This window comes from Hemitrygon akajei, chromosome 12 (assembly GCF_048418815.1).
Source record: "Hemitrygon akajei chromosome 12, sHemAka1.3, whole genome shotgun sequence".
In the NCBI taxonomy this organism is placed as follows: Eukaryota; Metazoa; Chordata; class Chondrichthyes; order Myliobatiformes; family Dasyatidae; genus Hemitrygon; species Hemitrygon akajei.
In genome coordinates, this window is record NC_133135.1 from 46,810,973 (window position 1) to 46,828,605 (window position 17,633).

Here is a 17,633-nt window from a genome sequence, read left to right on the forward strand (position 1 = left end):
CACAATATTTGATCACATATTGAAACTATTTACACACACATACATGTTGAGTATTTTGTTGGCAGCCTCAATGCTAATAGCTAAATGCTAATGCAAATAGCTTTTCTATTTCTTTTGCTGTACTGTGATGTGGCTTGGCGGATCTGAGCATTTTTCCAGAAGTCTCAACCTCATAGCAATCTGTGTCAATGAATATGTTAATTTTGCAAGACATCAGATTCACAAGTGAGACAGCTGACTTCTGAATTCTGACGCACCATGCTGAATGCCCTTTCTACATCACAATTAGAATTTGGCAGCACCAAAAGCAGCTTCATCAACTGGCAGAGCTCTTTGAATCTCAACTGCCCTGTGCTCACAGATTTTACTTTGGACAGCTTCCCCCAGAACTCATCAACTGGAAAACCTTTGTAGTTTGGCACCAGTCCTTCAAGGTTGGTTGAGACATAATCCAGGACTTCCAAGTGGAGCTGTTCTCCTGCATCTGCCTTGATCACATTTGGAAATCTCTCTGACAAAGTCAAAATCTGCTCTGGATTCACCTCATCTTGGCTCCTGTATTAACCACTGACAGACTTTCCAAGATTTTGTCTCTCATTGGGAAATTCTCCAAGATTTTTTGAAAGCACCTGACAGGTTATGCTCAACGATGAAAGATGTAAAGTACACCTCAGCTCTAGTGGCCATCTCTGTCAGACTTTGGTTTTCTGCTGAAGAGAACTGTGAGCAGCCTTCCCTGCACCTAGCCTCCCCAATATGTTGTGGTCCCTAAAAGAAATAAAATCATAAGGTGTATCCTTATTATATTGTCTTATGCAGAAAATGTGGCATTAAAATATGTGCTTATATTATCATGAAGTTGTTTTTTTATTCTATTACAACTTTAAGCAAGACTACAGGGAGTTTGGCCTCATCACGTAGGACAGTAATAGAGTAGCTCCTTAACAGCTAGCCAGCTAGTTTAAATAATGTTAGCTATGCTAATGAACAAATGACATCTGTTAAACTCACCTCAACATGTCTTTTACAGTCATTTAACCCACCTTGGGCAAAAGAAAAGTCACTGTTGCAAACAGTGCAGCGAACAACACTGTCATTATTTTTGACCCCTATTAGGCAGGGGTACACTTTAGTGTAGTCTGGGGTGAAGTACATTTTATATTTTCTTTTTTTGGAACACTGCCATGGCGCAGCAGGACACTAAACTGAACTGATGGACATTAAAATAGAGAGAAAGGTCGACTAGAGCCAGCCCACAGAGAAAACTGATAGGTCTACTTAGCACAAAGAGAGACCAATCAGGATTCATCCTCTCTCTGTCTCTCAAAAAAACCAGTTTCCGGGATATTCTATATAATTTGCAGGCGTCAGGGAGCTGCTATCAATATGTGGGAGATTCCCAGAACTTTTGGGAGAGGTGGGATGTCTGTAAAGGGTAGGAGAAGAATTAATCTGGTAGGAGAGGTGAGTGGACCAAAGTTTCAAAGTACATTTATCATCAAAGAATGTATAAGTTTGCTTACAGGCAGCCACCTGTAACAATTAAGCCACCTAACACAATTAAAACAATAAAATAAAGACCAGCACCCGATGCATGGAGAAAGGGAAGGGGAGGGGCTGAAATACAAATTATGCAATCAATGGAAGTGAGCAACAACATTCCGAACCTAAATGAATCCTTAGATCCGAACCCCGGAGTAGGCCCCAAAGCCTTGGTATCTGTTCATCATATTAACGGGCACAGAGCACAGCAACCAGGGCAGTCTTCATTGCCTCGGCCCCTTGGAGCGAGGAGTGAATATTGCAGAAAAGTGAGTGATGTCTTTCCAGTCTATCTGGGCCGGCATTCAAATTGTCCAAAATCGTCACATATCTTGTGCTAGGACCTGGCCCCGGCATTGTGAAACACACCGTGTCGAAACCCCGCCACCCAGCAACTCCCTTCGGGCCCAGCCTGAAGCTGCTCTTGATTTCTCCAAATCAGCTCGGCACCCAGAGTGATCCAACTTCACACCTGGGCCAATTGTACAGGCACTGGAACTCCTCTGCCTTGATGCCTCCAAATAGCTCACTCCATCTGCGTTGATTCTGCAATGTACCAGCACGGTTTATCCCTGGAATTTGCTTCACCTCCACTCGTCTCTTTGTTGTTTGTGGTGATAATGTAACACAATTTACTTCAGAAAAGGTGCTACTAGTAATGTTTTTAGTCATTGTTTTTGCCTTTTGAACTGCTGCACATGTTCGGTAGCACCGTCTTAAACTGGAACCATAGGAGAATGGGACCCGGGGGAGGTGGTAGGAGGGTGCGAAGAGGTAAGAGACCAGAGTGGGGAATAGGAGAGGAGGGACATTTTTTTACTGGAAGGAGAAATTGATATTCATGGCATCAGGTTGGAGGCTATCCTGACAGAGCTGTGTTCACTTTCATTGTCATTTCTAATTGGCAGCATTAGGAAGTTTGAATAATCTGATGCTATGACATCATCATATGTTTTGTATATCTAAGGTAGTGTTTGCAGTTGAATATTTTTATTTCTCATTAGCAACTGTTGGATCAATTAAGAGGACGTCCATTGCTATTTGTTCTAAGCATTCTTTTGTGTTTATGCTTCATCTTGACAGGCTTACTCTCATCTTGTCAATGTGGCTTTTGATTTAAAAGCTGAACAAGCTTGCACCCTCTAGGTTAAAGTAGCTCATTCAGTATGTACAGTATGCACCATTCTAAAATGTGTTGCCATTCGTTATTCAGTCGACATTCACAGTGATTCCCAAACTTGTGTTCTCCAACACTAAAAGGAACAACGGCACTTAGTAAATGAAACCACCACATGCAGGTTCCCAGCCAAAGTCACACATATATTTCAGCTCCTTAATTATCACTGGGTTTAAATCAAAGAAATGTGCTGTCAACAACATTTTGGATTATATTAACGTGAAGAATTGAAGTAGTTAAAAAATTCAGCACTTTCTCAGGAACAACTGGAGAACCACTCCAGTGATGCCAACATTCCATGAGGGAATAAATGGAGGCATGTGTATTACATAATGTATTTAAACTAATTGCATCAACCATTCCAGCAGGAAGTGAGTTCTGCATTCTCACCACCTGCTGATTAACAAAGTTTTTTTATGAACAATTTATAATATTTTATGTACAGGCAGTCTCCGGGTCACGAATGACTTCCGTTCCTGAGTCCGTCTTTAAGTCGAATTTGTTCGTAAGTCGGAACAGGTACATCCGGTATTATTTAGCGTCAGTTAATTGAAATGTTGGTCTTTGTATATAGTATATATTTTACCGTCAAGGAGACAGAAAACTGCAGATTCAGCAGCAGCCGCGAGCAGCGGGTCCTCTGCTCCCCCGGGTCCTAAATTCCACCCGCACTGAGCCAGGCTAAATGGGACAAGTAGGGGCGGTGCTTACTGGAAAAGGTGGGGGGTGTGGTCAGGGTGAATCTTGCTAAGAAATATTTAAGCCAAATACAAAGTTACACACTCAACACAGTGTTAACTGCAATGACTTAAAATGGCAGACGGCGTCGTGATCTGACTTAAAATAGCGGACGGCGTTCTCCCTCCGTTCGTAAGTACGAGTTGTTTGTAAGTCGAATGTTCGTAACTCGGGGACTGCCTGTACTTTCGTTTATAATGCCTAGATTTGGGCTGGCCCAGGTATAACTGGCTGCTAGGAAATCTAATTAGATAAAACTGTTCTAAACAGGAATACTTGATGATTTCCTGGGAGCTGCACCCAAAAGGTCACTACCTTTTCAAGTTCCTAGGCATCAACATATCAGAGGATTAAACCTGGGCCCGGTTCAGGGAGCAAACATGAGGAAATCTGCAGATGCTGGAAATTCAAACAACAACACACACAAAATGCTGGTGGAACACAGCAGGCCAGGCATCATCTATAGGGAGAAGCACTGTCGATGTTTTGGGCCGAGTGCTTCTCCTTATAGATGCTGCCTGGCCTGCTGTGTTCCTCCAGCATTTTGTGTGTCCCGGTTCAGGGAAATTGGATAGGTACATGGATGAGAAGGGTTTGGAGGATTTTGGGCTGGGTGCAGGTCAATGGGATTAGGCAGGTTAATGTTTCAACACAGACTAGATAGGTCAAAGGGCCTGTTTCTGTGCTGTAGCGTTCTGTGATTATATTCTATCGATATTTATTTAATGTATTTTGGTGGTCCATTCTATTGGGTGAGATCTTTCTTTGATTCTATTACGGTACTGGATTTATTGAAGATGCCCACAAGGAAACAGGTCTCAGGGTTGTATATGGAAGCACATACGTACCTTGATAATAAATTTACTTTGAACGTTGACTTAGGTGGTGGAATTGATAGTTTTGTGGCCAGGTTTGCATATAATACGAAGGTAGGTGAAGATGCAGGTAGTGTTGAGGAACAATTTGGACTGCAGAAGGATTTGGACAGATTAGGAGAATGGGCAAAGAAATGGCAGTCAGAATATAATGTAGGGAAGGGTGTGGTCATGTACTCTGGTAGAAGGAATAAAGGCATAGTTTATTTGCTTCAGATATCAGAGGTGCAGAGGAACTTGGGAGTCCTCATGCAGGATTCCCTAAGGGTTAACTCGCGGGTTGAGTCAGTGGTAAGCAAGGTAAATGCAATGCTAAGATTCACTTGGAGAGAATAAAAATATAAAAGCAAGGATGCAATGCTGAGACTTATAAGCCATTGGTCAGACCGTACTTGGAGTACTGTGTGCGTTTTTGGACCCCTTTTCTAAGAAAGGATCTGTTAGTGTTGGAGAGGATCCAGAGAAGGTTTATGAGAATGATCTGGGAATGAAAAGGTTAATGTATGAGGAACATTTAATGGCTCTGGGCCTGTACTCACTGGAGTTTAGAAGAATGAGGGGAATTACATTGAAAGCAATGAAGTATTGAAAGGCATTGATAGAGAAGACATGGAGAGGATGTCTTCTATCCTGGGGGACTCTGGAACCAGAGGGAACAGCTTCAGAATAGAAGGATGTCCCTTTAGAACAGTGATTAGGAGGAATTTCTTTAGCTGGACAGCAGTGAATCTGTGGAATTAATTGACACAGAGAGCTGTGGAGGCTAAGTCATTGGGTATAATTAAAGCAGAGGTTGATAGGTTCTTGATTAGTAAGGGTATCAAAGATCATGGGGAGAAGGCAGGAGAATGGGGTTGAAAGGGATAATAAATCATCAATGATGTAATGGCAGAGCAGGCTCGATGGGCTGAATAGCCTAATTCTGCTCCTACAATATGTCTTTTGGAATGAGACTGCAGAATGTTGTAGACTCATCCAGCCTTCTCATGGGCACTACCTTCCCCACCATCAAGAAAGTCTTCAAAATATAGTGTCTCAAGAAGGTAACATCCATCTTTTAGGACCCTTACTATCTGCGCCATGCCCTCTGTTCATTGCTGCCAGCAGGAATGAGATGCAGGAGTCCAAAGCTCACATTCAGTGTTCCAGGAGCAGTTTCTTCCTCTCTGTCATCAGATTTCTGAATGGTCCATGAATTCATGAACACTACCTTGTTATTCCTCTTTTGCACTATTTATTTATTCATTTGTTTGTTTGTTTGTTTGCTTCATTTAGTTATTTTTATGCCATGCATGTACTGCTGCTACAAAGCAATAAAATTCACAGCGTAGGTCAGTGATAATAAACTTAATACTCATTCTGTTTTCTTTCAGTGTTGGGTGATTGAAAGGTAGAACAGGATCATGGCAATTTCTTGGCCTTTGCGTATAAATCCACTCAGTATGAGGAAATTTGGTCTAAATTGTCCAAGGAGTGATTATTACTGGGCAGTTCCAGAATAACGAGATCTTTCCAACATAACTGTGGACCAGGGCTCCTATCAGGTTAGTCTCTTACTAATCTTTCATGCTTTGGACTCTATGTACTATGTCTTATGATTCCATAAAACCCTCTTTGTCAAGATTGTGTATCTTAATTTTTGAAGGACCTTTTGCACAGACCTGAACAATCTCTCCCATGTTCCTCCATGATGTGAACCAGCCGGAGGGTTAAAAATCCACTTAATTCATTTTGAAGAACATCACCTAGGTGGTGAATGATTTTAATTTTCAATGATTTCTTGCAACTCACGCTCAGCTCCAACAAAGTGTGACACATGCAGTTCACGAATCTGTTCTCATCTTACAATAAAGTGTTGGTGCATTAACAAAGGAATCTGCATAAAGAAGGTGCCACATCAATGTGAACAGCTCATAAAGCTAGACAGGTAAATATGAGCCCATACTTCTTCACTGTACTCTTTCTGATGTTCACCTCAAAGGGTCCAAAGTAGTCCACTCTTACACGTGTAAGCAGAGGTTCATCTGGAAAGACCCTGTCCAGAGGCAGATCTATGTGCTGGCATCCTGGATCTGCGTGCTTCAGTCAACAAACAACACACTGAGACAGGATTCTTATAGTTGTACTAACACCAGGAACCCAGTAATTTTAGCAGCAGCTGGTAACATGTTATTATGGCCACCATGTCCCACTTCTTGTTGTACATGCCACAGAATGAGATCTGAGATATGAAGATCCTTTGCCAGTATAACAGGATATTTAGACTCTTCAGGCATGGATGCCCTACTAAGTTCTCCACCAACTCTCAAGGCACCACCTTCAAGTACTGAAGTGATCGTGTAAATATGGCTGTACTTTTTCATACTTTCTTCCATTTGCAAACCTGAGAATTCATCTGGAAATCTCTATATTTGCAAAACCCAATGATCTCCATTTCAGCTTTTCTGAGCTTCTCAGTTGATCTGACTTATAGCCTTTTCAATCTCTTTCTCTCCAAAGAATACCCTTGTTATTTGTCATCCAAGTCAAACTGAGTAAGAGTGATATTCAATTGCTTCCTCTTCCAACTAAGAAACAAGGACAGGTTCTTAAATCTAAGAATCTAGGCCACAGTCATCCTCAAACACACCCAAGATGAGAAGTGATGGATTATACATGTTAAGGCATCCAACTCCTCTTAAATATGCATTGTAACACTCTTGATTTCTGGATCATCTACCCGAAGTTCTCCAAAACAATCAGGATTCACAGGCCATTTCCTTTCAAGCTGAAGAAGATTCTGAGGCTCTGACACTCATGGCTCTCATTCTTCATGAGTGCTTTCACCTTCAACCCTCTAGAGGTCACATCTGCTGGGTCGCTTGAAGTGTTTCCATACCTTCATTAAGATGATTGTGAGACTTTTCAGAATTTCTTAAGCTTTGCAAAGATGGTTCACAGCCTAGAAGTTTCATTCACAGAAGTGCTATCAGTCCAAAACATTGAGTCATGAAGCCGCTTGTGCAACCCCTTTTTCCATAATGTGTCCATTGGCTTGGTATTGTAGCAGCAGTGAGCTCCATACGAGGGATGGAAACTGACTTCAACAAAACTACCCAGATTTTCCCATGATAAAAGCACAGTGCACCTGAGAACGCATATTGTGCAACAATAGGTAGGTCACTGCTCCAAAGCCATCTTCGCCTGTGTCTGTAAAATGGTGTAACTGTGCAGCAGTAGCTTAAAAAAAAAAAATCCAGGAGCTTCAAACATCTAAAAACCTTAAAGTCTTTCAATTGGTAGAGTTCTTCCAGCCAGCTTGTCCACTTATGAACAACTGATGTTGGTATACTGTCATCTCAGTCAAGTCCTTTCCTACATAAATATTGTTGGATCTTCTTAGGAGATAGCACACCAGACCCAAGATTCCTAAAAGACCATAGATGGAACTAACTGTGGAAAGGATCCCACTTCTTGTGAGTGGTCTATCTTGGATCATGATCTTAAACTTGAAAGTAGCAGACTGCATGCACCATTGCACACCCAGTACTCTCTCTGCTGAAAGTATATCTTGATGCAAATTCAAATCCTTTATGACTTTCACTCTTTGCTCTTCTGGTATCACAGTTAACACACTATGTCTGTTGCTTATCCTTTTCATTAGTCGAAAGGTGCCTCTAGAACAAATGGTCCAAGGTCATGATAGACACGACTTCTTCCTCAGAGGACACTGACACAAGACAATCATCAACGTAGAAGCAATGCAAAACCTTATCCACTGTCTCATGGCTGAACTGTCCTTCTGTGCATTTCCTAAGAGTGAAAATTTTACAGCTCTGTGATGAAATTGCTCCAAAGAGATGTACCAGCATTCTAAAGTCTACCACATTTTTGCCAAGATCACCATCAGGCCACTAGAGAAACCCTGCAGCTCGGCATCTTCTGCTGGCATCCTAACCTGATGAAATATTGATTCAATATCTGCCATAATCACCACTTGTTCTTTTCTGAATCTGATTATGACTCCAATCAGTGAACTAGTAAGATCTGATCCTTGTAAAAGGTGAGTATTAAGTGTCATTCCCTGAAAAGTCGCTTCACAGTTAAACACAACACAAAGTTTCCTTTTTTTCTAGGGTGATCAACACTATATCCTTCAGTGTGAAATGACGAATCCTTCTTAAACCTCTTAGATTTAGAGCATGCTCTTCAGCAATCTTCCTATTATTCAGCGTGTTAACCACTTTTTTCAAAGGGAAGCTAATCTGGTAGTACTCATCCATCAGTCTTATGGAATTTGTAACCAGCTCCACAAACTTGTGATCTTCTCTTGACGAACCAGGTTGTTCGCTTTGACTGCATTCAGGGAAGTCTGGCTTGAACTGCCTCTGTGAGTATGCTCATCCAAGTTCAAAACTGAGATCTTGTTCACTGTCAGCTCTGGCTGTGCACAGTCTCTTCCATTACCATGGTCTCCATTCAGTGGTCTATTCACAGGCCAGCCCAGCATTGTTCTAATTGCATAGGGCTCATCATTCATTCAGCAAATCACTTGCAACGACTGTCTGGCAAATAAATGAACTTGTTTCAGATGAGACCATTAATGGAAATCGCTCTGACGTGGAATGTTCCCAACATGGACAGGCATACTTTTCTGTGTGAAGCCAAATTTGGAATATTGTGTACAGTTCTGGTCACCTAACTATAGGGAGGATATCAGTAAGATTGAAAGAGAGCAGAGAAGATTTACTAGGATGTTGCCGGGTCTTCAGGAGTTGAGTTACAGGGAAAGACTGAACAGGTTAGGACTTTATTCCTTGGAGTGTAGAAGAATGAGGGGGGATTTGATAGAGGTTTACAAAATTATGAGGGGTATAGACAGAGTAAATGGGAGTAGACTCTTTCCACTTAGATTAGGAGAGATAAATACGAGAGGACATGGCTTCTCGTAAAAGAGGAAAGGGGAAAGGTTTAGGGGGAACATTAGGCGGAACTTCTTCACTCAGAGTGGTGGGAGTGTGGAACGAGCTGCCATCTGACGTGGTAAATGCAGGCTCACTCTTAAGTTTTAAGAATAAATTGGATAGATACATGGAGAGGTCTGGAGGGTTATGGACTGGGTGCAGGTCAATGGGACTAGCGGAATAAAGTTTTGGCACAGATTAGAAGGGCCAAATGGCCTGTTTTCTGTGCTGTAGTGTTCTATATATGTAGATAGTAAGTAGTTCACAATAGTTTTCACCATCTAAGCCAGCCATTTCCAATCCAGAAACAGTGTAGCTACTCACAATCTTCTCTTGACCCATGGTGCGTAAGATAATGCGTGTGCCTTTTCCTGTGCAGTTGAGCTTGTTCATGAGACTAACTGTGCAGAACACTGCTGTGATTCCTGGATCTAGGAAAGCATAAGTAATCGCTGTCTTTTTACCCTTCTTAGACTTCACTTGTACTGGAACTGTGGGAAGTTTACAATCATGAACACCAGCCTCTGTGAGGCCATTGGATACCAGGACACTACTCACTGCTGGGTCTGATTCTTTCATGGCTTGTTTTGATTCTGCACCCTTTTCGTCAGAGTGTATGTGAAATATGCTGGGATGCTTGCCTCTGCATACCTTGCATGAAAGACACTTCCTACAATCCTTGCTGATGTGTTCCGTACACAAACAGCCAAAGCAGACACAATTTTCTTTTAAGAAGGCAATCTTCTCACTATGAGCCCTTTTCTGCAGCTGAGGGCACAATGTTTGTTCACTCTTGTAGAACAGACAAACCCTTTTGGCTAATGAGACCATTTCCCTTCCATTAGTTCCAGGTTCAGTTTTAGCTTTAATTCTCACAGTGGCCCAGTAGTGGAAAAACTGTTTCCTTTAGCCTTAGGATGAAATAGCGACTTAGTTTTGTTTACACCTTTGCTTATTGCTGGTCATGTTCCATCCTGTTTATTCCCAATCACCGGATGTGTAGCAACCTTTACTTGCCCCTCTATAAAACCAACAACGTCAGTGAATGTAATCTTATGGTAATACCTTTCTCGCAGTTCATAGACCATGGTTTTCCATTTATCCTTAAGCATATAGGGTAATTTCTTTATGACATTTTGGCTTTTCTTCTGTCCCTATCTATATAGGAACTCATACCATAGGACTGTTTTTCTGGAACACTTCTAGCAGTTGCCAAACTTGAAGCCCTTAGCACATTAACTTTGGCCACCTGTGCAGCAATTTCTACCTGCAACCTCAGCTGTTCCTTCCTTTTCCATAGCTGTTCCTTTTGCTCTTCCTGTGCATATTTGTCTTTCAACAATTGTTTGTCCTTCAATGCAGCTAAAAAAGCCTTCATTTTAATGTGTGCAGAGGAGCTATTAAATACAGAAGATATTCTGCCTGCAGCAGAATTTCGAGCGCTGACATTTGACACACTGCTGCTTGGGTTTACGTCATCCTGTGGGTCCTCTGCCATAAGTGTAATCAAAACATGACGTGGAATTTGATAAGCATGGTCTGATGGAAGGTGTGACACATATTCACTTTTTGTAGCAACATGGCCTTAAATATAACATGTTTGGTTCAACCATTGTTCCACATTCCCTATGAATGCACTACAATAGTGATCAATGTGTGTAAAACATTTATTATGTCTTTACTGCTTGAACTTGGAAAGTACTGAGATTAGCATGTGATATTGCATAGCAACAACTTCACAGAGATTAGTCAAGTCCTCAAAATGATATTGCACTTGTAAGGCATTTTCTTTTAATTTTCGTAAGATTATTAGTTGGCGGTATTAAACCTTTAATTTTGCTCACATTTGTTTTATACTCCTTTTGAAGACTTTCAATTTTACCTGCTAAGGCTTTCAAATTAAGCTTAATTTCTCTTTTACTAGCCCTGATGTGAGCTTCGCTGACTTCAGTTCCATATTTCGAGTCACTCATGTTACCTTTTCCTTATTGTGCTACTCACAATTAATTGACGTTCAAATGTCAGCAACTGGAATGTTTCAGCACTTCAATAAAACAAAGCGACGAACCCTCAGGCAAACACCACACGATTGAGCAACAGTCCCCAATGGATGGGCAGCACTGACCATTCAAAACTGTATTCAAACCACAGACACACAGATTGAATCAACAGAAGGTCGTGTTGGTCTCAGTGTTATGATCCAGTTGTGCCAATGGGTCTGAGGCAATCCTTTGCTATAGACTGGTGTTTGTTTGGCATAACTATTTTTTTGTTCACAAAATGTAGTGGTTACTTTAAAACAAACTAAAACCACTGAGAGACTAAGCCAGGAGATTCACACTGTATGATGCACTTCCAAAATAACAAAGTTCCAAAATCAAAAAAGGAATGTTTGATCCTTTATAATGAAACCAGGAAAAACAAACAATCTTGAAGCAATAAAGATCTAACAAAACTAAATTAGTGATTTAGCATTCAAATTATCAAACTAATGAAGTTAGCAGTTGGACTATCATATTTAAGCAAAGTTAGTGATCTAGTTGGTGTTTCAAATATATCCCAATTAGCATAACAACTAAGCAATCGAACCACAGTAAATTTGAGATTAACAAAAAAAAAACCCATGGCTTACTCTCTCTTAATTAGACTAAACTAAACTAAGCATGAATGTGTAACTATACTCATTTGCTTCTACCATGCCCCAACCCACATGACAGATGACCATAATAAGCAGGCCACAAAATACAATACAGACAGAAAATAGATACGTGGCTCCTACACCAAAAGTAGGGTGAAATTGTGGATAGTGAATGGTGAAAGCAATGACAAAATTGGTTGCTGGTGCCCAAATACAAACATTCCACTTGCATGGCTGTGTTAGTGTTGCAGAAGAAAATCTCTTTTGCTCAGTTCATTGTTTCAATGGATCTCTCACAGGTAGTCCTCTTTGTCCCATATGTCAAGGTATCTGGCCTTCGCTAACAGTTAATGTTTCTATGCTTTGGTGTGATAATTGTAATTTTTTTCCTTACTCTGGCTACACTCTGGTTTCCTTGAACCATCAAAAACCATAAGACAGAGGTGCAGAATTAGGCCATTTGGCCCATAAAGTCTACTTGGCTATTTCATTGTGGCTGATTTATTATCTCTCTCAACCCCATTCTCCAGTTTTCTCCTTGTAACTTTTGATGCCCTGACTAATCAAGAACCTTTCAACCTCTGCTTTATATATGTCCCATGACCTGGCCTACACAGCTGTCTGTGACAATGAATTCCACAGATTCTCTACCCTCAAGCAAAAGAAATTCTTCCTCATCTCTGTTCTAAATGAATGTTTCACTATTCTAAGGCTGTGCCTCTGGTCCAAAACATTCTCTTCACATCCATTCTATCTAGACCTTTCAATATTCAATAGGTTTCAATGAGATGCCCCTCATTCTTCTAATGTCCAGTGAGTAAACGCCCAGAACTATCAAGCACTCTTTGCACATTAAACCTTTTACTCACGGAATCATACTCGTGATCCACCACTGGACCATATCCAATGCCAGCACATTCTTTCTTAGATAAGGAGCACAAAAACTGCTCACAATACTCCTAGTGTGGTCTGACCACTGCCTTACAAAGCCTCAGCATTACATCCTTGCTTTGATATTTTATTCCTCTCAAAATGAGTGCTAATATTTAATTTGCCTTCCTTATCACCAACTCAATCTCCAAGTTAACCTTTAGGGAATCCTTCACGAGGACTCCCTTGTTACACATCACACCTGCCAATCTTAACCGTGCTACAAGATCATCTACCTTATTCTGTATACTGCTTCTATTCAATTATAACACCTTCAGTCTTGTACTCATCACCATGATCAATTTTGCCCTGTTACCATTCAACTCATCCCACTGTCTGCAATATGGCCCTATCATCTTCTTGTCTGTCCTCATAGTCTGACTACACACTGTATCTACTTGTATATCGATTGCCCCATCCTCAGCCCTATCACTCTGTTTCTCTTCCCCCTGACAAATTAATTTAAACCCTCCCCAATAACTCTAGCAAACCTACCAGTAAAGATATTGGTCCCACTTGGGTCAAGGTGTAACCCATCCTTTTTGTACAGGTCGTACCTTCCCAGCAGAGATCCTAATGATACAGAAACCTGAAAGCCTATCCCCTGCACCAGTTCCTCGGCCACACATTCATCTGCCAATTCATCCTATTCTTTCCCTCACTGGCACATGATACCGGCAGCAGTTGAGAAATTGCTACCCTGAAGGTCCTGCTTTTCAGCTTTCTATGTGACTCCCTATATTCTGTCTTCAGCACCCCTTCCCTTTTCCTACCTATGTCATTGTAACAATATGTACCACGACTTCTGGTTGTTCACTCTTCCCCTGTAGAATGCTGTGAACCAAATCTGAGACATCGCTGACCTTGGCACTTGAGAGGCAACAATTATACCAGTACCTATGAAGAATAATGTGAGCTGCCTTAATGACTGTTGCTCAGTAGCACTCATGTCTGCAGTGATGAAATGCTTTGAGAGGTTGTTCATGACTAGACAGAACTGCTGCCTCAGCAAGGACCCGGACCCATTGCAATTTGCCTATCACTCCAATAGGTCAATGGAAACTCAATGGCTCTCCACACAAACCACCTGGATAACACAAACACCTATGTCAGGATGCTGTTATACCGACTGGTGGCACAGCGGCATCAGCACTGAACTTCGGAAGCGAAGACTCCCAAGTTCAAACCCAGTCGGCACCCCCGAGCACACTTACCATCCGTGCCAGGTTGAGCATCAAGCTAACCACTCGGCCTCGTTAAAAACAAAGGCCGAGTCAGGAACATTGAAACCGTGACCCGGTTAATCCAAAAGGAGACCAATCCTGATACTACGTGCCAGACAAGAATGGCTGACTGTCTGGTGTGACAAGCTATGAATGAATGAGGATGCTGTTCATCGACTATAGCTCAGCATTTAATACCATCATTCCCACAATCTTGATTGAGAAGTTGCAGAATCTGTGCCTCTGTACCTCCCTCTGCAATTGGATCCTCGACTTCCTAACCAGAAGACCACAGTCTGTGTGGATTGGTGATAATATCTCCTCCTTGCTGACGATCAACACTTGCGCACCTCAGGGGTGTGTGCTTAGCCCACTGCTCTACTCTCTATATACACATGACTGTGTGGCTCGGCATAGCTCAAATGCCCTCTATAAATTTGCTGATGATACCACCATTGTTGGTAGAATCTCAGGTGATGACGAGAGGGCGTACAGGAGTGAGATATGCCAACTAGTGGAGTGGTGTTGCAGCAACAAATTTGCACTCAATGTCAGTAAGACGAAAGAGCTGATTGTGGACTTCAGGAAGGATAAGACAAAGGAACACATACCAATACTCAAAGAGGGATCAGAAGTGGAGAGAGTGAGCAGTTTCAAGTTACTGGGTGTCGAGATCTTTGAGGATCTAACCTAGATCCAACATATCGATGTACTTATAAAGAAGTTAAGATAGCTGTTCTACTTCATTAGGAGTTTGAAGAGATTTGGCATGTCAAAAAATACACTCAAAAACTTCTAAAGATGTACCATGGAGAGCATTCTGACCGGCTGCATCACTGCCAAGTATGGGGGGGGGGGGGGGGGGGTTGCTACTGCACAGGACTGAAAGAAACTGCAGAGAGTTGTAAATCTAGTCAGCTCCATCTTGGGTACTAGCCTACAAAGTACCCAGGACATCTTCAGGGAGCGGTGTCTCAGAAAGGCAGCGTCCATTATTAAAGACCTCCAGCACCCAGGACATGCCCTTTTCTCACTGTTACCATCAGGTAGGAGGTACATACAGAAGGCTGAAGGCACACACTCAGTGATTCAGGAACAGCTTCTTCCCCTCTACCATCTGATTCTTAAATGGACATTGAACCCTTGGGCACTACCTCACTATTTTTAGTATACAGTATTTCTCCTTTTTGCATGATTTTTAATCCATTCAATGTACATATACTGTAATTGATTTATTTATTTATTTTTTATTATTATTGAAGAGAAAAATAAATATTATGTATTGCATTGAACTGCTGCTGCTAATTTAGCAAATTTCACGTCACATGCTGGTGATAATAAATCTGATTCTGATTTTTCTTCATGTCCACAAATTTTTCTGTCTGCTCCCCTTGCTATAGAATCCACTATCAGTACTGCACTCCTGTCCTCCTCACCCACCCCACCTTCCCTTCTGAGTCACAGAGCCAGACGCTGTGCCAAAGACATACTGCCAATCCTATCTTGGCTAAATATTCCAAGTCAACTGTCAGGATCAGTTGGTTTGCCTCCCCCAGGCCAAATGAGCCTTTGAATACACTTATTCATACTAACAAATAAATCAGAAACACTCAGCCGGTCAAGCCAGCTCTTCCATGTAAGAAAACCTGTAATAGACATAATTTTAAATTTTTTTAAAAAATCTATTGATATTCCAAATTTCCAGATCTGGATAGCAGACTCGGGTCACAAGTGCAGTTCCCTTTTAAGAAAACAGAAACAAAAGGGATCTGGGAATACTCGTCCATAATTCATTGATAGCAGCATCACAAGTAGATAGGGTGGTAAAAAGTGCTTTTGGCACGTTGACCTTCATAAGTCTATGTACTGAGTACAGGAGATAGGATGTTATCTTGAAGTTGTGTAAGACGTTGGTGAGGTCTACTTTGGTGTATTGTGTGCACCTACCTACAGTAAAGATGTAAACAAGGTGATGCACCATCAATAACTCTGAGACGTGGGTTAAGGTAGGCTTTTATTGGCTGGAAGAAAGCACAAGCAGCAAGTGACCATCACACAACATCCTGGAGACTGAGGAAGGGTCTGTGGCTCCCATCGCCTTTATACCCGGGTCTGTGGGAGGAGCCACAGGAGCAGTCAACGGGGGGTGGGGGGGCATGTCCAGACAGGTATATGTAGTTCACCACTCAAGGTTTAAAGAGTACAGAGAAAATGTACAAGGATATTACCGGGAGGTTTACAGGGACCTGTGGGAGGAGCCACAGGAGCAGTCAGCAGGGGGGTGTGTCCAGACAGGTATATGTAGTTCACCACATTCACCCCCCCTTTTGTTTTAAAAGAGAGTCCCCATGGGGCGAAGTTTCTTACAAGTATATTTACAGGTTAAGTCTATCAGGTGGTCGAATCTGTAGCACCGGCTGTGATTGCACAGGTGCCAGTGGTGATTGCACCGGAGACGGTGGTTGTGCTGGTTCCGGCCTGACTGGAGGTGTCAGCCCACTAGGCGTCAGTGATCCCTCATGCGTGTGCGAGGCACCTGGTATATGCGTGTGCGAGGCGCCTGGTATAGGAGTGTCATGAGGAGTCTGTGTAGGGCTCGGTGTGCGCAGTGTCACCTCGGGTACAGGGTTCATAGTTACCGTGGAGTGTTCGGGGTAGTGGTCTGCTGCTCCTGCGGGCGCCAGGTCGCGGACGGAGACCGTGTCCTCCCGCCCATCAGGTAAGACCATGTAAGCATACTGGGGGTTAGCATGCAGAAGGTGAATCCTCTCGACCAGCAGGGAGTATTTATTGCTCCTCACATGTTTCCAGAGCAGCACTGACCCCGGGGACGTCAGCCACACTGGTAGGGTGGTCCCAGTGACAGACTTCCTGGGAAAAGAGAGCAGGCGCTCGTGAGGGGTGGCATTGGTGGACGTACGTAACAGGGAGCGGATAGAGTGGAGTGCCTCGGGGAGGACCTCCTGCCATTGAGAGACTGACAACCCCTTTGACTTAAGGGCTAAAAGTGTGGCCTTCCACACTGTGGCATTCTCCCTCTCCACCTGTCCATTTCCCCAGGGATTATAGCTCGTGGTCCTACTAGTAGCAATGCCCCTAGCCAGCAGATACTGGTGCAGCTCGTCACTCATAAAGGAGGACCCTCTATCACTGTGGATATAGCAGGGATATCCAAACAGAGTGAAGAGCTGGCGCAGGGCTTTTATGACGGACGTGGCAGTGGTGTCGGGGCAGGGGATGGCAAAGGGGAACCGCGAGTACTCATCGATAATGTTGAGAAAGTAGGCATTGCGGTCAATGGAGGGAAGGGGGCCCTTAAAGTCAACACTCAGTCGCTCAAAGGGGCGGGTGGCCTTGATAAGTTGCGCCTTTTCAGGATGGTAGAAGTGCGGTTTGCACTCAGCGCAGACTTGGCAGTCCCTGGTCATCGTCCTGATGTCCTCAAGGGAGTAAGGCAGGTTCCGGGCTTTCACGAAATGGTAAAATCGGGTGACCCCCGGGTGGTAAAGATCTGCATGGATGCTGCGCGCTGGCACACGCTCCCCGGGATAGGGCATCAGGGGGCTC